This window comes from Lepisma saccharinum, chromosome 9 (assembly GCF_977018435.1).
Source record: "Lepisma saccharinum chromosome 9, izLepSacc3.1, whole genome shotgun sequence".
NCBI lineage: Eukaryota > Metazoa > Arthropoda > Insecta > Zygentoma > Lepismatidae > Lepisma > Lepisma saccharinum.
Window position 1 is genome coordinate 26,342,340 of NC_139237.1, and position 25,522 is coordinate 26,367,861.

Below are 25,522 nucleotides of genomic sequence, written 5' to 3' on the forward strand. Positions count from 1 at the left end.
GCTCTTCCGGCTTAGCGCGCTACGGCGAGCGTGAATGTTTTCTGCTAGGGTGTCGTAAAATAAGAGGGTTCCTCAGTTGCGGGTCGCTTGATAAGATGTAAAAGCATGCAGGTTTATAACCTCACGGAGGCGATTATGGCTATTGGGAAACAATGTTAATAACATGTAGTTTCTTTTCACTGCATTCCTGTACCTTTTCAAGTTAACTGTGGATGGCAGACGAGTAAATTCATGCTGAACCTAGCAAAAAAGGCATCCATGTCTTTGGTTCTTTAACGCTATTTGTCAATACTTCTAAATGCAGCAATAAACTTGGTTGGTTGATTGATTTGGTGTTTTACGTTCACTTTATGCACAGTAAGGCTAAAGAGGAATCCAAACCACCATGTGCCTCCACCAAGTATCGAACCCGGGACCCCCTGATTACAAGACACAGCAACGAAGGTAAATTATTGGTAGAAATTGCTGCTACAACCTTTTCAAGCATGTCCATTGGTTGTTAGCTTTTTGGAGGTGGTAAATAATCTGTGGGTGTTAGGTTAGGCAAGTTGGGTTTGGTTTTCTTAGAAGAGGAAGAGGACAAAAATGGTTTTAGCATCAATACCGATATAAATGATTATTAGATGAGAGTCTTATCTTGAGACTAACACAATAGAACACCCGAAGAATCCTAAAGTTGAACCATTTTATAGGCTTGTGTGTGTGCTGGAGGGGATGGAGGTAGAGTCTCTTGGGCATATTTTCATGCAAGTAGCTGACTAACTTAATTAATTATACCATGAACATAACTGTAACAGGATCGAGAGAGAGAAAGTAAGATTGGACGGAAAGGATTGAGTAAGTCAGAGGGACTTACTTACATGTATATAACCGGTCTCCACGACAGCATAAAGCTTTAGGAAGCCAGTGGCCCCAGTTCGAACCATAGTAAGTCATATAGCAATGTTTGTCTCATTTTCCACTTCGTTAGTTTATCATTCATCCTCATCGTAGCAATCAACCCAAGAGGTATAAATTCGCCTTTAAAAAAAGAACATATACATACACACATATGGATTTATTATTATTTCGCTTTTCTGCTACTTCTGGCTAATCGCGAAGATGAGGATGAATGGTGATAAGATGAGGCGGATGAAGGGACAATCATAAACATGCAAGGACAACACAATATGAGCCCCACCAAGGATTATACTGGCCACGAGTCCAGACGCCAGAGCCTTGCTAGTCGCTAGTATGCAAAGTGCAGTACAGGGTGTTCTACGAGAAAGTGAATACAAATTGGGCTGTCCTCAGGATTATATATATATATATATTGTGTGTAAGCATGTGCAGCCTCCACCATATAAAGTGATTAATAAATCACATTGCTAAACCAAGACAGAAGCCAGGCCTGTTATTTATGTATTTGTCATTTGACGTCGCTTTTCTACCTCTTTTGGCTAATCGCGTTGATGAGTGATGATCACATGAAATTGATGAAATGGCCCACTAGTGATCGAACTCGGGAACTTTAAGGACGGGATCCAAAATCAAACACTTAACGCGCTTTACCACATTGCTCATCGAGCTGGCACGAGTTTAGACATTAGATTGTATCGTTTTACAATTTCTAAAAAGCATATTTCAATTTTTCAAAAATTAAATATATCTGAGTTACGGTTTTCTAAACACAAATCAGTTTAGGTAGAATATTTCTGCAGTTTTCCCATAGTTTGTGGACAGTGAATTACGTGGGAAATGTTCATTTGAATAGAGTTGCCACACTCATCTAGCCTACGCTCTCATCAAATTTATCATTTCATCATTCATTTTTAATGTTGCAGTTACCATAAAGACGTAGAAAGCGACGTCAAATAACAACAGCTGCATCCTAAATATACTAGACATACATAAATTATTATGAACACGCCATTATAAATAACAAACATCTGTGAAAATTTGAAAATATGAAGGATATTAAGTGTTGGTGGCGTAGCGAAATATTTCATACTTAAATTGCATTTATTTATCCATACGCAACTTCAGATTTCATTGCTTGATTTGTATAACGCAATTTATTGTTATTACGTGCTGTAAACTTCTTCATATTATTGCCTAGGTCTTATTCCTTGCTTTTTGCCTAATATCCTACTGCAAATGGTTGATAGAACCAAGATATGTACAATTAAAACTGAACATATTTCCCGCAAATTTGCCTCGCTACGCGAGATTCGCACGCTTGACAGACCTCTTGGTCACGTCAGAGCTCGCAACGGCTCCAGGCCAATGGGAGACCGCAGTGTCTCGGAATGCTCTTCCTATAATACTCTATAATCCTTGGTCACAGTTCAAGCTGGCAAGGCCGCGCACAAAACTCGTTCTGTTTTGCCGAAATCGATACTTCTGTTTAAATGTGTGCATTCAAAGTAAAAATGTAAGAAAACAACATACAAATACTTACTCAGGGATATTAGCATTGATACTCGTACATGTGTATAATGCATTTTTCTATATACAAGACAACAGAGAGAACAATGAATGTACCTTTGGTAATGGTCCCCATCAGGAAAATTTGGGGAAGGGAAAAAACCTCGAGTTGAAGATAGCGATTTCTTTCCTCTATGACAGTGGCGTAGCAGCCGCCCCCGCGATGAGGGGAGGCCCCCGAGATATTGGTCTCTAAGCTCCTGAAATTTTTTACAGTGTCGGTTATTGTTTTTAAAGACAAAGTGCACGTCAACAATGACAAAATTTGAACTCGAAATTCACTGATGTGGGCACTAAATAGACCCGATCTATGTTTTGCTTGTCGGTGAGCGCCGCTCGGGATCAAGTGATGATAAAATTTGCTGACTGCACCAAATTTAACACTCCTAAGCAACTAGCAGGTATATATTTTTAACTATACTGCCTACGTTGTTAGGTTAGGAGGGCAGGTTTTAGGCTCTTAGGCCTTACCAGTCAATTTTTGCGACGTGTGCACGTTGCGTTACATAACCATCTCCCATTTCTCTTATCACTACTGTGTGCCTATTATTTGACATTCTGATATTGAGTTCGGTTTTCTTAGAGACTTTCTTTCAATCCTCGATTTTTATTGCATACAACAATGTGCATAATATTCACAATGATGGAAAACTTGCCTACTGCTGCATTTGCAAACTGGAAGTAAAAAATGCAAGTAATTGTATACTGCTATAATCTAATTTTGTGTTGGTATAATTGTTATTTTCGGTTGTTCATCCCTAATCTTCGCGGCCTCTCGTCCAGTCTTCGAGGCGCCAAGCGTTCTTCTCATGCCTGCTTCCCTCTGAAGCTCAAATGCTATGGAAGAATAAAGCTTTGAATACAAAGCTTTTAGAAGGAAAAGTTTTAATGTTAATTTTTCATTTAATTCTAACGATGTCAATACAAATAAATAAACTACATAAACATCTTTAGAATTATTTCAGATCAACAACTTACTGTTCCTGGATATTCAGGTAAAGATATAAATATTTGTTGCAAGTCCGCTTTTTGAACAGATAGACTAATCGGGACTAATCCACCTGACATCCAATCCGCGACCCCTGGCTTACAGAGCTTGATTATAAAGTGACAGCGTTCTTTGTCCACTATTAATATATGTATAGAACAATGTCATCATTGGGAAAAATACTATATTACTGGATTGTAAGAAGAAGTGTAAAAGTCATTGTAAAATTTAAGAGAAAAAAGAAGTTACGAGGATATACGAATAATACAGCTGTCCTAAATGTTGTTAATGTTTCGTGCTTAATAGGTTAGATGAATCAGGTGAGTTAAATTGACTTGAACTTTATTTTAAACCCACTTTACATATAAATAGGCTAGTCATGGTGGACCTACAGTTTAAAGTTAAATCATAACGCTATTTGCCTCCATCGAACACAGGACCCCTTGATTACAAGACAAGCACGTTGCTCCTACACCATCTGAGAGGCCCTACAGACATACCAGCCAAATTATAATTGATAACTCCAAGTTACTTAGGGACAAAAATACTACACTAACCCGAAAAAAAAACTTACTTCATAGAATTTAATACTGGCATGTTTCTTTCTTTAACAAGGAATTAGCATTAGTCGCAGCCAAAGATCTGCTGCTTATACCCTCACCTCATAACAAACTTCAATAAAAAATTAAAAGAGGAATGTTTCTCTTCGTCAAATACTGGAGTCTGAAAAACAAAAATGCTAATCTAAATTTTACTTCTAGTCCGTCTTTGTTTACGTGTAGAACGCGAAGGTAACGTTTCAGGGTTCGAATCCCAGAAAAGCCCATGCATTTGTAATTGTCTTTTCTTGCATCATGACAAGTCACGAAAGGTTCTGGGTTGTAACGATTTAATTGACTTTCAGTTGGATAATTACAACCCAGGAGTGCCAGTGACTGTACAAATGGCCCAGTTCGATATTTCAAATGGCCCTGGACTGTACAAATGGCCCAGAATTCCGGAATTCATGCGGGTTTGGACGTGACGACGCAGTTCAATAACATAGGTTAGACCAAGAAAAAAAAAACCTTGGTGATTTTATTTCGAGTAAGGTGTTGGCAACACTGCGAGAAAATAAGGCTTATGTCTTACAAGAGCAAACCATTAAGTCGAGCCTCACCGAGCCTCACTCCGAGCCTCATTTTCGGTTTGTGAACTGTCCATTTGGGTCTACTCTAAAGTAGGTCAAAGCATGTAGAGGCTCTCGTGTAGTTTAGCACGTAATAAAAAAAAAGGATAGGTTAAGTTATATCACGTAAGATCGTGGCATTCGTACCAAGTACGAGTGGGAAAAAAATTAGATGCTGTGAAAATTGCACTGAAAAGTCGTCAAACGCTATAAAATCAACAAAAAAATCGTCAAAGTATGCTACCACTGAGGTTAAATCCATAAAAAAAAAGAGCTCGTACCAAGTACTGCGTTGAAACGCCAAACTTACCCGTTGAGTAAGGCAGAGCGAGCGGAAAGTGTAAGTTCCAAATACGTGTGGCAACGTCGCAAAACACGTCCAACTGTATCGCTGTCGCCGCAGAGCGGGAGTGGAAATTTTGCCTGAACAATCAGTGTTGCCAAACACGGTTGTTAAAAAAGAACTGCATTGTAATTAAAATGGGGTTAAGGATTGCGATCAAGCTGTTAACTTTGAGAAGTATAAACAATTGTCTCCATGTTCTATGACTAGGGATCATGTGTTGGAATTCCTTACGAGTTTAGGGAGCTTCCAGACCGAAGCGAGAAACGACACGTATCACTTGGAAACAGATATTAGATAATAAATGCAACATTTCGAAACTTTCGAAGCGACATGACAAAGTGCACGTCTCCCGTCGCGTCGTTCTGGTCTGGTAGTGTCTGCTGGCAGAGCAGCTGCCGTGAATGCTTTCTTATATTCTTAAGAGGTTCGTGTTGCTTGATACTTCGGTGTGAAACCCCTAGTTGCGCCTCAATTTGGTCTGAAACCTCCCTGTTGAACTTTCGTAACAATGCGACAACCAAACTTCTGAAATAAATAAAACATTCGAATAAATGCGACACGACAATCAACACGTGTCGCTTGAATGTTTCTCGCACTGGACCGTTATCGTTTTGCCTCGGTCTGGTGGGCATGCTTACAGAGAGATTCAAACCGAAGCAACAGGAAACAATTAACACACGACGCCGGAAAGTAACGCTGAAGATTTACACAGAATTAACAAGCGACAAGAAAGACGTGACACTTCAGCCCACAAGAAAGCATTCACTGCAAAAGCCTGAACACCAGACCTACACGATCCAATTCACGATATTGAGAAACGGAAGCAACAGGGAGACGTGCAACTTGTTCTGCTTCTTCGTTTCAAAATGTTGCATCCTTCTTTCTAAGCGACACGTGTCGCTTTCCGCTTCTGTAAGTCATGAATGTCATGCAATGTGTCGCCTTGGTCGGTTTGCATTTACATTTGAGAAAAGTGCTTGCTTGTAGACTGGGGTACAGTAATTGTGTCACTTGTCACTTCGATGTGAACACACTTCCCTTTTGCCTGATCGCTTGTCGCTTTGGTCAGAAATCTCCATTCTTATTTATTTATATTAATAAAAATAATAATTCATTTTCCCCGAGCAATTCATTTTTCTTCATCATGCCCGAAAGGAGACAAGTAACGAGTTTTTACTGATAACATCTGATAACTCTGATCTTTGTTTGTTGGTTATGGAAGAATGGCTTTAAGTGCAGCATTTACCAGTATTATAGTAAAACCCAACTGAAAATTTGTTATAGGCACATAAGAAAGGGTAACATTTGGGGGAAGAAATTATATTGTAGCATTTATTTTTGATTGTAGGATTAAAGCCGACCCTCGTGGTGGAGTGGTTAGCACATCGTGGTGCGACGCCAGGGGTCTCGGGTTCGAATCCCTGTTTGGGCATAGATGTTTGTGAGAGTCGATTCATCAATTTCAAATATCATCACTCATTCCCAATCTTTGCAAATTAGCCAAAAGTGGCACAAAAAGCGAAGTAAAATAAAGCACATCAATTGCAATTACAATTCTAGTATTAAAAGATAATAGAAAAACAGATCTGGCTCCAAAGTTTTAAGTTAGCAACATTGACGACTCGGGAGCAACAGAATGGCCAGACGAGCGGGGAACCCCGTCGTCCGCGGAACGAACCTTTCCTCGCTCCTCAACTCCCTGGGATGTTCGGTACCAACACATGCGAAATAGATCCAAGATTTTACACACCCACACTTCCTGGTCCCAAGAGATGCGATTAAACACCACACTTTTGCACAGACGTGAAGCTTCCAGAGCTGGCAGAGTTTAACACACACGTTAACACACAAATCGAACAAATAGCGACTTTTTGGTACCTTCGAAATACTTCGCGTACATGTCGAAAGGGGTCTCAGGAGTCTCGCAATAGCCTTCTCGCTGTTGGGACCGGCAAAAAGTCCCAACAATTTTTTTGGTCCCATTAAGAAAGGTGTTTAAACATACGCCGGTTTCCACAAGAATATATCTACGTACTCTCTCTCTCTCTCACACACACACGGGAGGTTTCAAGTTCAGCATTCCAGCAATTCTAGCGGCTTTGGGTGCCGTAGGTAGTTTGGCAGGTGGTAGCGCAGCCATAGCAAAAATCGACTCGAAAAGAAGAAGGCGGAATTGGAAGAACAGAAACGTCACAACCTGGAAATGGAGAAGAATGGTAATGGCGTCAAGAAGAACGCTTTGAACAAGTTTAAACAAGAAAATACAAAACCAATAAATTAAATATTTGGTATAACTACTATTTTAACTAGCCCACCTTTGATTCCACTTTACTGATACCTTCCAAAATATTCGTGACGAGTCCCAGGTGTTCGGGAAAAATTGACCTAATCACACCCCATTGCTTCGGGCGGGTATCTCGTCGAGGAAAGCAGGCTGTTGAACACAAGGTAACTCAATCTAGGTCACAGCAGGAAGTGTTTCTTCGGACTCGCGGTACAAGGAAAGCTGCCCCAAAAACTTACCAGGTGGCAGCAGGGTCAATCCCTAGCAAACTTCTGAGAGCAGATGAATTATTTGCGCTGAAACATTAGCAAGGCAACGGGCTTATTTCCTTTCAACATACAGAGTGGAGCGAAGAATGTGGTGAAACGGGATAAATATATAGTTTACAGTACCATTTCACCACAGTGGTAAGGATGTAGTTGTTGCTCATGCAGAACCTCCAAAACGATACTTCGAGAAACACACATTGCACGCGCAATTGTTCGCGTACTTGTTCACGGGTTCTTTTCAATGTGGTGCTGTACAGCCTCTTCCAATTCGGTCGTGCGGCGTCTCATTGGAGCACCACAGTCCTTCTTGTCGGTAGTGAAGGTACTTCGTTCTCGGAGCCGTTGCGTATGCTGTCAAAATGGTATGCGATGGGGTCGCACGTTGTGGATAACGCTCTTAATACAGCCGACGAGCAGCTCTTCCATTCCCTTTCGCTTCATCATTCACAAGGATCATGTCCCTGTATTCTGCAATCGTTTACTCAACCATGTTAATCGGAGGCGCAAAGCCACGTGAATGGGGCTCCAAAAATAACGGCCAAGTAAGTACAGGCAACTCCAAATGTATTTCAGCAGATCTTGACACTTCGTTGTTTCAATTATATTACCAAAAGATTAGGGGTTTCCGAACCAAATCAAGAAATTTTACACGAATGTCCTTTCTAATAACTTGATTGCAATAATGATAACTGAAAGTTGGTTAGCAGATTCCCACGAGAATAGTGAACTTTTCTATGAAAGATATGTTGTATGTAGGGGGACCGAAGCAAAAAAGTGTCTGGTAAAACAATGCCTGGTGGTGTAATGATTGCAGTGAAATCAAACGTCCCGAGTGCATTAATAGATTCGCCGTGTTTACATCCGAATACAGACTGCATTTTGGTTAAACTATGGTTAAACGGTTTAGGAACTGTTAATATTTGCGTTGTGTACATATCACCTGGTAGTAACAAAGACACATTCATTTTACAAATTGTATTATTTAGGTTCATAGAAAAGCACTGTCAAAGTGGTGACGCTAAACTCCTGATAAGTGGGGACTTTAATCTGACAGATATAACTGTTAGCATTTACAATCCAACTAGTTCATCAGCAGCAACTTATTTCGATTTAAACTACATTATTAATGTATATAAACTACAAAACTTAAACGACATTAAAAATAGCAATGGAAAAACACTTGATTCGATTTTGATAAATGGGCAGGGAATAACAGTAACATGAAACACACAGCCACTAGTTCGTGAAGAAACACACCATCCCTCGCTGCTAGTAAATGTTAATATTGTCAAAGAAACCCGCGATAAAACTTGTCATATGCTACAGTACAACTTTAGTAAGGCCGACTTTCCATCCATCTATCACAAGCTGCTTAACACGAACTGGGATGTATTGAATACAAAGAATGACGTTGACCAAGCTACAAATGTGTTTTATTCAATTTATTACAGTATAGCAATTTAAAGAGTCAAATCGATATTTCTTAGATTTTATATTACAAATTTCAGAAAGTTTACCCTGCTTTTGAACACTACGACGATCTAATATATGAATGTCGGTATACAGCTGTGCTACAGAAGAACGTTACATGAAATAGTATTCTTGTGGAAATTTTGTAAATCACGAAATAGATGCTGAACATCTACTCTGTCAGATTAATTTTCGAATCATGTTCTCGAAAACTAGACTAAAAAATGAAGTTTGTCTGATAAAGAAGGCTAGATATGAAATTAAAAAGAAATCTCCATTGTGAAGAATGTGCACCAGTTACAATAACTTGCTAATCAAGAATAACACCATTGACATCTTTTCTATGAACCTAAAGGACTTCAGTAAAGCTACTTTGTACATAATGGCTTAAGCTTAAACACATAAGTTCGTATTGAAATTGTGTGATAAATTATATATATATATATATATATATATATAATATTTTTAATATATTTATATATATAAAGGGTGTTTTTTAAGAGTGATAGAACTTTCGATAGGGATAGTTGGCATTTGTTTTGTTTTGATGACATGTTGTTCTGTCATTTCTGATCAGTGAGCATTGGCAAATGATCATGGAAAGACTGACGCCGCAACAACGTTTCTAAATTGTGGAAATATATTTCCAAAATCAATGTTCTGTTCGCCAAACGTATAGAGCACTTCGGAAATATCGGTGCTGTCAGTGAATTGGCATCACAAGATCATTGGACCTAACGCCACTGGATTATTTTCTTTGGGATATCTAAAGTCTCTGGTTTATGCTGATAAACCAGCAACAATTCACGCTTTGGAAGCCAACATAACTCATGTTAATAACGACACACGTCCCCAATTACTTAAAAAAGTTGTTCAAAATTGGACTGATCGAGTCCGGTTCATCACAGCTAGTCGTGGTGGACATATGCCGGAAATTATTTTCAAAAAATAAATGTCAGAAAGTTATTTTTCAAATAAAAATACAATTGGCTTAAATCTTATTTCTTATGGGTTTTATTTCAATTCAAAGTTCTATCACTTTAAAAAAACACCATATATTATATATATATATATATATATATATATAATTTCTATCGCTATATTACAGAAATATATGTAATTGTGTTGACTATGAATCCTTCATATGGGCTTTGTAATAAGGTAGCCAAAGTACCTTTTGAGTTAAATAAATAAATAAATAAATATCTTCATAAGTAACTTCAAGAGCCCACTTTACACTGAACTGATCCAGAATTTAGTGGATACGATTCATACCTGAAGTTGCAGAATGTCAATAAAGTTGCATTACCTGCAGACAACTTTGGATTTTTTTATACCAAATTTGGACGATGTGAATGAAGAACTAGAGAACGATTCCATCAAGATATGCAGATCATGGAAGCGCCGTATCAAGGGAGATGGGACACTGCCATGATGGGGAACTATATGTTGGGCTTGGTGAGGGATAGTCCCCAGCAACACAAAAGGAAAATGCAATCACATCTGTATTTCTAACTTTTTATACTAAGATACTTGATTGTCAAGTCAGTGTTGTGGTAACTAATCGTATATTATATTCTGTCAGACAATATCCAGATTACATGGATTGATCATTGTTATTATCTTTTTGGACACTTTTCTTTGCGATATTAATATGTTAATATATAGGCAAATTATTCAAATGTATTTGGTTAATTTTCCAGATAACTATCCATGCCATATGACGGAAATTGTTATTTTTCTTAACTCAGTGGGTGTGAATTATTAAAGAAACATAAGAAGATTTGGAGAAACAAGAAGTTCCCGAAAATTTGTTGCCCAGTGTAATCATACCCAAACTATGCACGACCGAGTATTGACATTTCGTGACATTCTTTCTATTGTGCTTCTGTGTAATATAGTTTAGAAAAATATTGATTTTTGAAAGAATTTTTGTACCTTGCGAGAAATATAGCTTTGAATCCCAACCGGGTCCATTGGCACCATGTATGTATTTCGTGCAGAATTTGCAATGCCATAAGCTCTAGTTCAATTTACGCTTGCGCAGAGCACTTGTAGATATTTTACTACAATTACAATTTGACTATTATTAATTATAGAGTGATTTATATACATTTTATAGGTAAACGTCACGGGACACTTTGTGCTATTCATTCCAAAGGCACAAGCTAGATAACTAATAAGTAGGGACGTGAAGTTTTTGATTTAACGACAACACATGAAAGTTGAGGAAACAAAATAAAGTGCTTAAAATGTATTTGGCTAGGTTAAGGAAGCAAGTTTTTGATGTTTCGGATATCGGGAAATAACGCGAATTACGCCATTTTTTCAGAATAACACCGAATTTGCGCTTTAACGCAAAATAACGTAGCGAAATATGCACTATACACTGTGTTTAACACTTCTTCTTTTTAAAAAAAACTACCAGAAGCGCTGTGAGATTTGTCCATTTCTAGCCCAGCAAGTGAATGTTTGATTCAAAAGAGTTTGTCATGCTTAATGTATGTACACAAACGGTATTTTGAGTTCTGACAGAGATTTTTTGGCATTGTTAGGGAAAATTCAGTCAGTCAGAATCACTGAAGCTGCATGGTTTGTGTAGTGTCTTTCCTTTTTTTCTTTTGTGGTGTAATTCGCAGCATCCCAAAGCGAGCAGTGAATGCAATAGTTTGCTTTTGAAGGACTTTATGCTTCAGATAGAAAAAAACATTTTTTTTTGTAATCGCAGAATTTCAAAGAAACATGGGAGCGGAAGAATTCATTGATTAAGCGCAATGGAAGTGAGAGGCTGTTTCAAGTCCACTTTATTCAAATAAAGGCTAATCGGAACTGGATCCACAGTTTGTTGAATCCGAATCACTCTGGTATCGATCCCGGAACCACTTGATTACAAAGCAGCGACACTACCAGTAAACCGTCGGGGAGGCCCGAGAACAAAAGTAATGTGAATGTAACAAACCGGCAACTTTCAGTCGTCGAAGGATTTGAGAAGCTTAAAAGAAGGAAAGGAGACAAGGTGTACATCACACTTCGAACTGTGGAATCCTTTGTTAAAGCATGAATTCCATTAGAGTGAATGGAAAAAAAACTTATCTTTCTTTTTAGTTCTTTTTATATATATGAAGTGTGGCGAGTGAATGCTGTAAACATTTACTAAACACCATCTGTTCGTCAAATGTCATAAACGTTATTGTAAAATGAAAAGTGAATTTAAGAAAAAAATTTCTGAAAGTTTTGTAATATGATGTCTTCATAGATTTGTGTGATATCCTTAAATAAACATTTCATATTTATTAGCCGATGAGATTAAATTGTTTTCCAAAAGCAAGATAAATCGTAATATCTCCCAAAGGTAAGCCAGCGATGTATTTATGTTTGTCATTAAAACTAAAACTTGCCGTAATTTTCCAAAACTAAAACAATATGAAAATCTTATGCATAGAAGAAACCGTAAAATCGGATGTAAAAATAACACCGAGTTCCAATTAATAAAACCGAATTTATCTTTAAATCGCGAAATATAACACCGAATTGAAGTAAAAGATAACCACGAAATTTAGGAAAAATAAATCGAATAGTTCAAGTCTCTACGAATAAGATTTCGGACCTCCCATCGCTATAACGATTACAAAACTTGCTCTTCTGGACAGATATCCCACTAAGTTCTGGTACATCTCTGCTGCTGGATTTTTTTTACATTCGTCTTGCAGACTCGTGAAAAGTTCATGGGTCTGGCACGTAACGAACTCTCCAGTTCATCCCAAAATATATTGTATGGAGTTCAAGCCGAGGTTTTGAGCGGACTTCCTATGCACATTCACCTGATCGTCCTCTAACCACGATGCAATTAACCCTGCGTTGTACCTGACCGGTACTATAAGGTATAATGTGTTCCCTGGAGTTCCAGGGTTAAACAGACTCATCCCCTCCAATTTCGAAATAAATTTACATCAAATATGGTATTTATAACATATGCATTATTTATTCTTCTTATTACTGAAAGTCGAGCATAATATTTTACGCAAATTAAAAGAATCATTCTTCTACCTATCTCTGCCAATATCTTTCTGTTCCTTTCTTTCTTCCCTCCCCCCTTTCCCCCCGCAAACATGCATTAAAATAAATCTCTTGTTTGGCTCGTATGAGTTAAAATATAAAATTCAATACTAAAAAAATACGATTAAGTTTCTACTTTCCGTCACCACTCTACTTCTCCACACATACATGAAGAAAAATTGAAATGTAAGCAGCAAAATGAGACAACATTGCTGAATTTTTGTATTTCCTCTGCAATAATCCTTTAAAACCAATTAACGCCCACATTTTTTTCTGAGATTTTTCTGTTAAAAAAGTTTTCATTTTGTCACCTGAGCAGGAATGTTATTATGTGAGAACGGAAAATGTCATTGTTTGTTCGTAAAAGCATTTTGTTGACTAATCCCCATTTCGGGATCAAGGGGCAGTAGCATGTAAATTAGTAACACATTTCTATTTCCTTTTACACAACTAATTCCCGATCTCGTCTTGCATTTATCATACAAGAATACATAGATATATAGCATAGATGTATATCAATGTTCAGTGGAAGCGATTGGTAGGCGAGGTGGCACTTGCCCCTACTACTTTTTGTCACTTTCCCCCCACTATGCTAAACATTATTTACCAAGGGAAAGTAAACTATCCTTGCCCCTCCCAGTTTTGGAACCAAAATTGTCGCCACTGACAATAATAAACAAAGCAGATGTATTATTGTGACCACTCAGTAATGTTCTTGTATTTACAGACAGTGGCGGTATTAGGGAGTTCGTGGGGCCCCAAATTTTCGCCACTTTTTCCCTCACACTATGCTAAACCTTATCTACAAAGGGAAATATACTGTCTTTGCGACCCAGTTTTGCAATTTGACCACAGTTTTGCTATTTGCCCCCCAACCCCGGTTTTGGAACTTAATCGCCGCCACTGTAATTACAGAAGTGTTTATTTGTTCCACACGTTAAACCAGTCATCATGCTAAGTTTTCGACTGAAATATTTATTTGTGGCACAGTTTGAAATAGCCGACTTACAAACCTACATTGCATTTCTTGCACTCTTTGCCAACGGTTTTCTTGCAAACTCCACATTCTTTTCCTTTCCCTCTTCAGTCCTTTGTATGAAGTGTCCCAGTTGATCTTTTCGAATATTCTGCAGAACACATTTTTTTTCCTTTAGAATAAGATGGATTCCCTGGGATTTTGATGTCAGTTACAGAGGTCGGCTGATGATATTCTCAAGTAATCATCCGACAGAAGGTGTCTAAATATCTATTGACCACAGCTATGTCAATTGCATTTGTTATCAAAGTAGAGTACCACTTTTCCCCTCAAACGTTTGTGCAATATTTCTGAATAGACCAATCAAGCATGTCGACTCCACCCATATTCTTGTTATATTTAAAAATTGCTATTGGTTGGGAAATGACCAGACACTTCTTTTCAGGCTTTGACCATTTTTTCATTTGCGGGAATGTAAGCAGTTTCTGATGATTTGACATCACTCTCACTATGTTGTTGCCTTTCCATGTGACAGAGAGGACCTCATTGCTAATGTCAGATCTAAAGTCATGTGTACAACGAAGTTCTTTCTTCATTTTATGTTGTTTTCTTTATTGGCAACTTTACTCTTTCGATTGATGTGAACAGTTGCTGTAGCACATATTCCCATTTGTTTCAGTTGAAATAATGTTCTCATCTTCTGGCGGAATTTCCACAATATCTATTATACCACTGTGTTCTTTATCTGAATCACTGCCAATAAGACCAAAGTCGGGGTCAAATGATCTAAAATTTGATTCAAGATCAGACACATGGATCAGATCATTGTAGCGTCTATCACGACCCAGCCGAGAAACACCATTTTATTGCATTTGTTGCAAATTTCTAATGATATCTCTGTAGCAAGCGAAAGGGAACAAGTCTCTGCGTAAGTAGTGACGAAAGACGGCTTCATCAATGAATATGTGAGAGGGATTGGGGTTGCATGGAGGGGAGGAAAGCACTTGCAGTTACTAGCCTTCTCAGCAGCGTGTACTGCTTTGTTCTGCCCACTAAGATTCCTCCCTCTTCTCGGCCTCGCTACAGAAATATGCGGGACAGAGTATAGCTGATTTTATGAAAGACTCCATTATGCTTACTGTAGGGAGGAATGTTCATGTTGCTAGGTAGTTTTCTTGATTGAAATAAAATACCAAGGTGGAAATTTAAGTCCACAGTAAAGTTATTATTTTTACATGGCAATGCCCATGAACCCCAATTTGGAGATCATGACAAGACATGCTGTAAAACAAAATTGAATCTCATATATATGAAGATCTTGAGGAAAGTGATATATAGAAAATATAAGCATGCTATGTTGAAAAACATAAAACTCAAAAACTTTATACAACTATATTTAAAAATTACTTTTAAATGGGGAACAATGATTGATGAAAATGTTGCATTTTTTAATATAATTGTGTCAATAAATATATTTAAAATTTCTGTTAACTATTTTTCTTGTTTTGTCATGCAAGAATAACCTTCAATGATATGTTTGTGTATGCAGAAGGAAAAATATGTCAATAAGTTATTCTCAGTGAAGCAATATATATGTGATCCCGAAATGGGGATCATGGACGTTAATGGGCATTTTGACATTGTTGACGTGATTGCATGTAATTTTATTTTTTTAAACATATACATTTACAGTTAACATCATGAGTATGGTGAACCCAAAATTTTAGAATGTTACGATGGAAATAAGAAATATGCTACAACCCATCCTTATTATAAGCGTTCCTCAGAGCATAGTGGTATAGTATCGACGTGTGTCTTTTTTGAGTTCCAGTCAGGTCGCATACTGTTTCAGGTTCCAGTTTAAATATATCCTGACTCGTTATTAGCATATGTGTATATAAAGTGATGGTAAAACAAACTCTTGACTTTAAAAATGCATTTCTTGTATGTTCCCTATTTTCCCGAAAAATAACGAATTAGCCTTATCATTAACTTAGCAAATAAAATTCCGTCTCTAAATCAAATAATGATAAACTGTTATTGCATCCAAACCACTATCTTATCGTAAAAGTAAATGAAATATCATCTCACGTACTGAAAACAATGTGAAAACTGTTCTGGTCAGTGCTATTAATTGTCAAACACATACAGGAATACATATATTAAGTTCGTGAACTATAATTACGACAATTTATTACCTATTTGAATCAATTAGGAGCAATTAAAGCAACAATATAAATTTTTGCACAATCTAAATGCATATTCGCGTTACTGAAACAATATTTAAACAATGGGAATGTTATCTGGTGTTTGAAAATCCTGCATTGGTTTAACTTTCTGTGACCAAGGCAGTGAGTCACGCCTCCTGATACTCCGAAGCGAACTTCACTGTGATTGGAGGATCGTATAATCGTATATTTCACAACATTTCCTTGTCGCAGATTTGCAAACATAATTTGAAATAACTTTGGACTTAGACAAATTCCATTCAACATTATTTTCTAACAGAACTGTATATTGGTACCAACTTACAGCAATTATTTCTCAAAATTTCCCAAGACCTTTTAAATGAACAATACCCGGTATGTATTTGTCAGAATATATATTGTTTTTTCAAAGTTAGTTTACCCTTTGTAAACTGGGGTTGATATTTTGAACACAAGTGTTCATATTTGTTAATTATGTTCATATCATGGAAAAGCTTTTTTTTCCTTTCAGGTGACGGAATTTCTCTTGTGCATGTTGAGCGTTCAGTAGTTCAGATTTAATATAATACGTGGTTATTTCATAATATAAGTTTATGTTAACTGTTGATGGCATTATTGAGTTAGGAGTTGGATGTGATATCTGGTAGTGTTGGAGTAAAAGTCAATTCTAAATTACCAGTAGCAACCTGCATTGAAGCAATCTTTTGAAAATTTGCATTTGTGCATGAAAATAAATTTGCTGTTTTAGGGGTGCTCATCAATTTGTTTTGGACCATTCTGTTATAGTAATAATAATAATAATTATTATTATTATTATTATTATTATTATCATTACTATTATTATTAAGAAATTTGTTATTGTGGCACTTCACGTCCACCAAATGTATGCATACTCACTATTAATAACACTTGTTAAACTTTAAAATATAGATACATATAATTAAAAATTATTTATTAAATTTTGATAACCAATACACGTAGATTTAACAAAAGAGAAGACTAACTGAAAACTCTTTCATGGCAGCAATGTGATGAATGTGAGACCTAAACTCAATTTTTTCCAAGATGTCATCATTCGCTGTGAAAGATACCAAACTAGAAAGTCTGTTATCCGACGCTGAATTTCGGAAGACAGTTTTAATTATTTTCACAACACCGAACTACCTTTCTCAATTGGCAATTTGATGGTAAAATACTCACAAATATTATAGGTGCGATGCAAACATTTGTGAAAAGCACTTTTATATGTTTAATGTAAGAAGATATTTTAACGTATAGTACAAAATACCATTACTTCATTATTTCAGATTTCCTGGATGAACAAAATTATCTTTTCAACGAAACTGTTCCAGGATTCGAGTGTTTTTGCTACCCTAACTGCCACGTATTGAACTACAAATTTAGATATAGTAAGCAGTAAGTAAGCAAACATATATTAGTAGTATACAGTCGTTAGGACTATAACAACCAAGCTATAATTGTAATTGTAGTTACTGAAATATTTTAATAAGTGAGCAATTTGCATGTCTATTCTAAACTAAAGATCGCCTATATTCCTTCATGGCGTAATGTAAAGCACAGAGGAGGACTTTACTTATTGACTTTACTTTATCTATCCTCGAGATGATCAATGAATCTTGAAAATTCTAAAGACAATTATAATTTCTATTTTATTAAAAGTTATGTAATTCTTAGATTAGTTAAATCTGTGTTGAATCATTCCTTAGGGCGATTCTCGTTGTGAAGCACCGAACATTCGTATAGGGTTAAATGTTTCGGGTGTTTTGGTTAATTGATATTGCACTGATCTATCATATTCAGTATTTTAATATTTGATAGTTGCTTATCATATGCCAGGACATAAAATCATATCTCATATTAACAAAGTAAAATGAAATAAAAAATAACACCGTGTGATGCACGTGACTCTGAAATACACTTGAGAAGCACATAGTTCTTTTTAACTGATATTTTTTTGTGATTTGAAGAAGTTTCAGTGTACGATATTTAGACACAGTTTCCTATAGACTATTCGTACAATATGCAATGAATATATTTTTTATATTGAAGAAAAACATATCTCATATTTTTTCTTGTGCGATGCATGGGACATATCTCTCCCACATGTTTTCACTTTACTGACTGCAGGTGAATGTCTGGCTGCATAAACTCTCTCAAAAAATCAACACTTCTTTAAGAGCATCTGAAGTACAAAAGATTAGGTATTTTACTACAATCTGTTATTTAATTCTGCATAATGCAATTTCAGAAAACAGTGTAGGACGAAATTCCTGTATCCTGTACTCTGAAGCAGAGAAAGTTATGACCTCCTCACGTATTTTACCTCTATAAGTTAAGAAGCAACTTACGTGCGAACGTCTTACCATGCAATGGATAGTTATCCTGGGCCCCAATATTCCTTGTGCCATAAAACTACGTACTCAGTAATATGAGCAATAGACCTTATTACATAATTATAAATTATAAGGAAAGCTATATTTTCATTCTTTAGGTTTATTACAATCAACGTTTTAACAGTAAATAGATCAAATAATAATAACAATTCAAATATCAGTAACGTATGTATACATATCCAGAACCTTGATTAATTGGCACCTTGATTTAGTGTTTCCCCCCGTGTATGTTAAGATTGAACAATATTACTTCTTGTATTAATACCCGTACTGTTATCGGCCATACACATCTATGAAAGTTGTGTTTAAAAAAAAATAAACCCCCTATTTCAATTATGTTATTATTAGCCCCAATGGCCGATAATCTGATTAAAGCGGATTACGTTATTCATCAATTCATGGTTTATTAGAAATACGTAACTGCAGTGGAACTTTCCCCCAGTGTATGTGTGTATCTTCGCTATCCGAGACCAAGTGCGCGAGCGATTCTCATGGTTTGGACACGAGGCCTTCAGATTACGTAGCGTGACGTCATACCATGTGATGTAGCGTTGCCCAATCGTACAGCTATGAAATGGGGTGGTGATAAAGTGTAACAATATTCACAGCTGCTTCAACATTACCGGGGATGTCAGATATATCTTTCATGCTTAAATACAAAATTCAAGTGGGGAATACTGTTGCTTGCTTTGTTGGTGCTCTACATGAAGCAGTTGATCCAAAATAAGAGACCGTTTCCAATATTGATGAAATTTATTGTCGAATGGGCAACTTCAGAATTCGAAAGCAGATATATGATTTTGTTTTTGCAAGAACTTAGTTCTAATATAGAAAGAAATCTGGAATTATTTTGCAACTTCACATGAAAAAGGAGTAGTGGATGGAATTATCGGACATGCAAATTCACTTGTCCGTACATATGTAATGCATAAATATAATTGCTTCAGATTTTTCGTTAGTAGTTAGAAATCTCAAGCGAAAAACTAAATGAAGATACAACTTTCACGAGAGAGAAGTTGGGATGATGCTCAGACAATTACATCATCAAATTAGTACATTCCAAGTAGAGATTGATATAACCTTGATAATGCTCTAACTAACTCTTGAATTAAAAAAAAAATCATCTGAACACTATTTCAGGCTATATAGCATGGGTGACTGGGTCATAGTAAGATGTGACGACGAACTCTATCCAGTAACTTCATTACGAGGAAGGTTGGTGATTAATATGAGATATCTGTAATGATGAATGCTGGTGATACAAACCACTGGAAGTGGCCCTTGAAGCCTGACAAGCTATTTACCAAACCAGGCAAATTGCAAAAACAAATTGCAAGCCTTCTCTCCTAGTTACTTCCAGAGGACATTTCAAGATTCAAGATGATATGCTTTAAAGGGCTATACATGGGACACGTAAACTATTTGCACTGGTGTTTCAGTGGTTTCTATGAAATTGTAATAATTACATGTCAATGACTGTAGGCTGTATGTTGAAAGTACATTTTAGTTTGGAAATGTTTTCTATAAAAATTCTTGCTCCACAAGCAAAAGATAATATTTTGCGTAATGCACAGCACAAGGCTTTGGAATACTTTTAAAATGCCAGTATTGCTGTTTATGATAATACTAATTCCTTTATTTCAATATTCAATATAAATATATATAATGTATCTGTACTTGAGGTAAAGGTTCAGAGTTTCCTCTTGTAAAATGACATTACAGATGTTTATTTTTAAATATTTTTTTTCAATATTTACCTGCATTGTTTGTTTTTCACGATGGTTTAAATTGTACTCTATCTAGTACCATGCATAAGAAAATTAATATTGCAACTTTGTTATTTGATATCCTGGATTCACTTCTCAGAGAATATCTTTATAAATGGAGGGAAGTTAGTAGTGCGATAAACCCGATTGATCGCCCGAAAAGTATGATTCTTGATGAAACGTATGAGGGGGCATGGGGCCTTAGCGTAGCGTTAAACGGTGTGTTTTTATGGGGCTTGGAGATTTTCACGACGTATCTAAACCTCATGGGGGGGCTTTCTCGACCTGTTCGAGTGACCAATGGGGGCGTACCGTTGCACAATATGTTTTTTGAGACTCCAATATACTTCTTACTGTGTGTTCTTAAAAGGGACCCCGGTGTAGATGTTTACGATGTGTTTTAAAAAGCCCTAAACGTAGCCTTACACGAGTAAAGCTAACCTAGAGAGGGGCAGAACACTAGTGTTATCTGCGAAATGAACAGAGAGCTTGGGGTGAGGGTGAAAAAGTAAATTTGGAACGTTGGGGAGACAACATGTCTAAAGATTATCCGTCCAATTTAACCAGGCTTTTCGCAAATGCGCAACTCAGCTTGAAATCTAAAACCACCAAGTATAGGTAACATACGGGAGTCATCAACGTGAAATAGGGAACGTAAGCTATGCCTCGATATTGCTTTTCTAGTGACTGTGCCATTTCTTGCCTTTCGAAATAGACCCGTCATGCACATGGTGTTGGCGTGGGAAAACCACACTTTAGAAACGATCGCGTCTCGATACGTTTTGACATTGTACAGGAAAAACCATGCGGGAAACGTATTGTTTGTTTCTTCGCATTTACTGAAAAAAATCTCTCGAAATACTCTTTGTTGCCACAACACTGGTAATTATGTTGTTCACTTCGTACCGGGGGGAAAATCCACGTAATCGCACCACGTCAGGACGCTCTTTGTGTTATCGTTAATTCGATATAAAGATCGCCAACTCCCGTTCGGTAATTGACGTGGGTATCCTGTGTTGCGTCCATGCTTTTGCTGGGACCCAAGGACGAATTTTCCGGGTGAGGCAAATCACAAGGCATGGTTCCTGTTCGCTCATCACTCCCAACAATTTTCTCTGAGAAATTTCCAGTGGAATAAATATACGAGGTGTACACCAAAAGTACGTGCCGTTTCGTTCTAATTTTCAACAAAAATGAAATACAATGAAATAACATGTGTTTATTTTAAACAAACTCTCCCTCTTTATTGATACATAGTGGCCATCGCTCAGTCCATTTTGTGTAGTATGTGGCATTGTATATTTGGAGGTATGTTTTAGATACTGGAAAACAGCACTTCCCAGGGATGATCTATTTGCAAAATTGCGTCCACGAAGAGAATTCTTGAGGTTTGGGAACAACCAGAAGTCACTCGGGGCTAAATCTGGTGAGTATTGTGGATGTGTCAGAAGTTCAATACCGTGGTCAGCCAAGAATGAGGTCAAAACATTAACACGATGTGGCGGTGCATTGTCCATGTGGAGAATTAAATTGCCATTAGCCATTTGTGGTCGTTTCATAGTCAATTTCGGCAAAAATTCAGTAGCCAAACGTTTACGAAAATATTCGCCCGTAATTGTATGACCTTTGGGAACTGGATGAGACAATATCACTCCCTGGGAATCCCAGAATATTGCGTATAGCACTTTGTCATTTGATGCAACCTGACGAATTTTTTTCGGGGGTGGTGAATCCGTGTGTTTCCACTGCATCGACTGTTTTTTTGTTTCTGGATTGAATAATGGAATTTGTGTTTCATCCATTGTCACAATACTGTCCAAAATTGTGTCCCTCCCTTCTGCGGTAAGGAATTTCACAATTACCCGTTGCTCTTCAAGTGGAAATTCCATTTCCCCAGGCAGTATCAGAAACACGTCTCACTCCTTCAGGCACTGTCACTCAACTACTGCCACCTAGCACACAAAACTGACACTGCTTGAAGACGAAGGATGGAAGTCTCTGATGCCATAGTTATTTCCCTGAAAAGAGAAGAAATGTTGACTTCAGAACAAAATCGGCACGCACTTTTGGTGTGCACCACGTACGTAGATACATAATGACACCAGAATGACAAATACACAATAGCCCCAGGACATTATCATTGCCGCCTCTTCCTTTAACTTGCCAGTAACCAACTTGCCGACCCACACTTCCAAGTTCCAGAGTTTGTTGATGGACGCAAGGTATCTTGCGTCCATCAACTCAAATGCCTTTTGCAAAAGGCATTTGAGTTTGTCGTCGATTTTGAGGATGGGGTCCAGGTACTGAGACTGCAGGCTAGCTATCTCGGTCTGGAGGCTGGAGCTGAGCGTGTACTGCAGGGCCTGCAGTTCGCTCCGCAACGTCTTGACCCTGACGTCGAGCATGAGAAGCTCGTCCTCATAGTCGTCTCGTTTCGTGTGACCGAATATGTTGTTAGGCATTGCTACTATGGTTATTTATTGTAGGCTAGGTGATCCGCATCTCCACAAAGAGAGGGATGAGTTTTTCGTAATCTCCCAGAAGCTGGACGTACAGGTAATCGTTGGCAGACACATGGTACTTGGTGGCGGTGTTAATCCTATCGTGTTTGATGCGGTAAATATTTTTGCCTGCGAAAAGGTTGACCTCCCCTTTGGTTTCGGGATTGATGGTGATTTGTAGTTTGCCGGAGATCGGGAACTTGTATAAATTTAAGTTGTTGTTCAAGACGTAGAAAGTTGTGCAAACGTTTTCATCGTATTCGGTTAGTATGCATGTCAGGTGAATGGTAAAGAGACTCTTGAGTAAAGATAGTACGGAAGGGAGCACGTTCTCCGAACCCGAACAAATTCATAGGCATGGCTATTTGTTTCTGTGTTGATATAAGTTGAAGAAATATTCTGTAATTTCGAGTTTGACGAATGGAAATGGATCGTAGATGAATTAGGCGTTGTGCGAAGTTGACAAGGTGGAGCTTGTAATGGAGTTGCAGAAATGCTTCTATGAGCAAACACAACATTTGCTACCACCATTGTAATGCCCCCACTCACGTGTGTGAACTTGACAGTCAAGCACATGCAGTTGTTTGTCGGAGGCGTTCCGTGCTATCTTACTCACGACCGCCGAGTGTAGCTCGTGAAAGATACTATGAATACGATGTTCTCTTGCAAGCTTGGTGGTTTTATGGAACAGGCATACCTTGTAGTACTCAATGCTGGAGTTTGCGATGCTACTCCGTCCCACGTATTTTGCTTTTTTCACCCTGCCTTTATCCCCGATCTCCACGCACTAAATTAAGTCCCGCAAATTCGGTGATGTGATTGCCAGCCACCTCGTCCTTGAACATGGCGAATACAATCTTGTTGTCCAATTTTCTGGTGGCAAGTTGCTGAAATCGCAGTCATGCTTCATGGACACCAATTGAGCCTGCAAATTGCTACGTCCCACGTAGCGGTGCACTTCACAAGTACACTTACCTTGTAAGCTCAGCAGAGCATGCTGGATAATCCCAGGGTTCGGGCTAAGTTACTGCGTTCCTTCCCCTTGGATCCACAGGTCAAGTCCAATGACAATCCACGAGGTTGTCCTCGTGATGCAGGTATCCACAAGTACGAAATACACTTTCGAAATAAAGAAAAACCGGAATATGTTCAACTTTACGAGTAGTGTAAACTTGTTGTTTCAACGCAGCACTTTGTAGGTATCCTCTTTTTTTATCTATTGAATATCACTTTTTGACATATTTTGAAATTTTTTTGTCAATGTTTTAGCGTTTAGCGATGTTTTAGTACAATTTTAAATGCACCACTTTTTTTCCCACCTCGCACTTGTAGGTATATCACGATCTTACGTGATATAACTTAACCTATTCATTTTTTTGTGCTAAACTACACGAGAGCCTCTACGTGCTTTGACCTACTTAGAGAGTAGGTGGAACCCAACGTTCTGGATACGTCCTTGACCTACTTTTTATTTTACGACGTTTTACGGACTAAAATAACCTACAATGATAGAAAAATGGACAGAAAAAGCTCTGGCATCACTTTTTAAGCTATTTTTTATCTCCCGCAAATTTTGCTCTTATGTTAACTCGTCCTTTGACCTACTACTTTTTATTTTACGACGTTTTACGGACTAAACTAACCTACAATGATAGAAAAATGGACAGAAGAAGCTCTGGCATCACGTTTTAAGCTATTTTTTACCTCCTGCAAATTTTGCTCTTATGCTACCTCGTCTTTTGACCTACTTTTGAAATGACTTACCTATAAGTCTGTCTCCTCTCACTGTAAGATCCCTCAGTGTAATCTAGTACGACCTTACTCTCAGCGTAATCTGCCACGACCTAATAGGATGTTGTTGTTTTTTTTAAAAAAAAAAACTCATGTGTGATCTTCTACAATGTGTGCCCCCCTGCTACGACCTAAACGGGACCTCGCTCCTACGATGTTTTTGGGCCCCCTCCCCCCTTGCTACTATGTGTTTTTCTCCTCATGATGCAAAAAAATGATATTGTAGCGATTGTGCTGTGTGAAGGGCATGTTCAGTGAACAATAGGAGAGTGGGAGAGTACAAGCAAGCGTCCCCTCAAGTTTTTTTTTTTTAAGAAATTCGATTTGTGATCCTAAAAAAACTCTGCAACCCTATTGAAGTGCTTTGGGCGTTTTTTTTTAGATTAAAAATTTTGTAATGGGGGTTGTAGAAAAGCCATTCTTGCTTGTTGGCGATATATTTAAAACTGCTCCGTGACCCTCTCGTTCTTCACGTCGTACGCGAAAGACTTCTCTGCGATCAGGATGACGCTGCAAACAGTGTCCTCGGGCAGCGCGTCGTGGAACTCGCAGACGACCTTGATGTTGGTGCGATCATTCAGTACGAATTCGACCTTCACCCGCAGCTCGGGAACCAACCGCTCGTGCAGGTGATCGATCAAGCTATCCTGAGCGCGTTTATCCGTGAGTATGAAAAGCGAATCCGTGTCCATGTACATCATGCGCGGTCGCGGGTTCGAGGGAAAAGTTTCGACCACATCGCGCGATTTCAGTAGGATGGTTCGCGACAGAAAAGTGACGAGGGAAGCGCAAGCGGGGTTTGCTTCGAAACGAACGAGCC

The 25,522-nt window shown here is 37.9% G+C and overlaps 1 long non-coding RNA gene across 1 annotated transcript in view; it reads left to right on the top strand.

Annotated features, from left to right (window-relative positions):
* Window positions 1-25,522, top strand: part of LOC145992598 (uncharacterized) — an 861,113-nt gene that overhangs the window by 433,290 nt on the left and 402,301 nt on the right. Inside the window, exon 3 of the long non-coding RNA XR_014442180.1 lies at window positions 17,538-17,639. This is a non-coding gene — a long non-coding RNA (uncharacterized LOC145992598). The remainder of the gene's footprint in view (window positions 1-17,537; window positions 17,640-25,522) is intronic.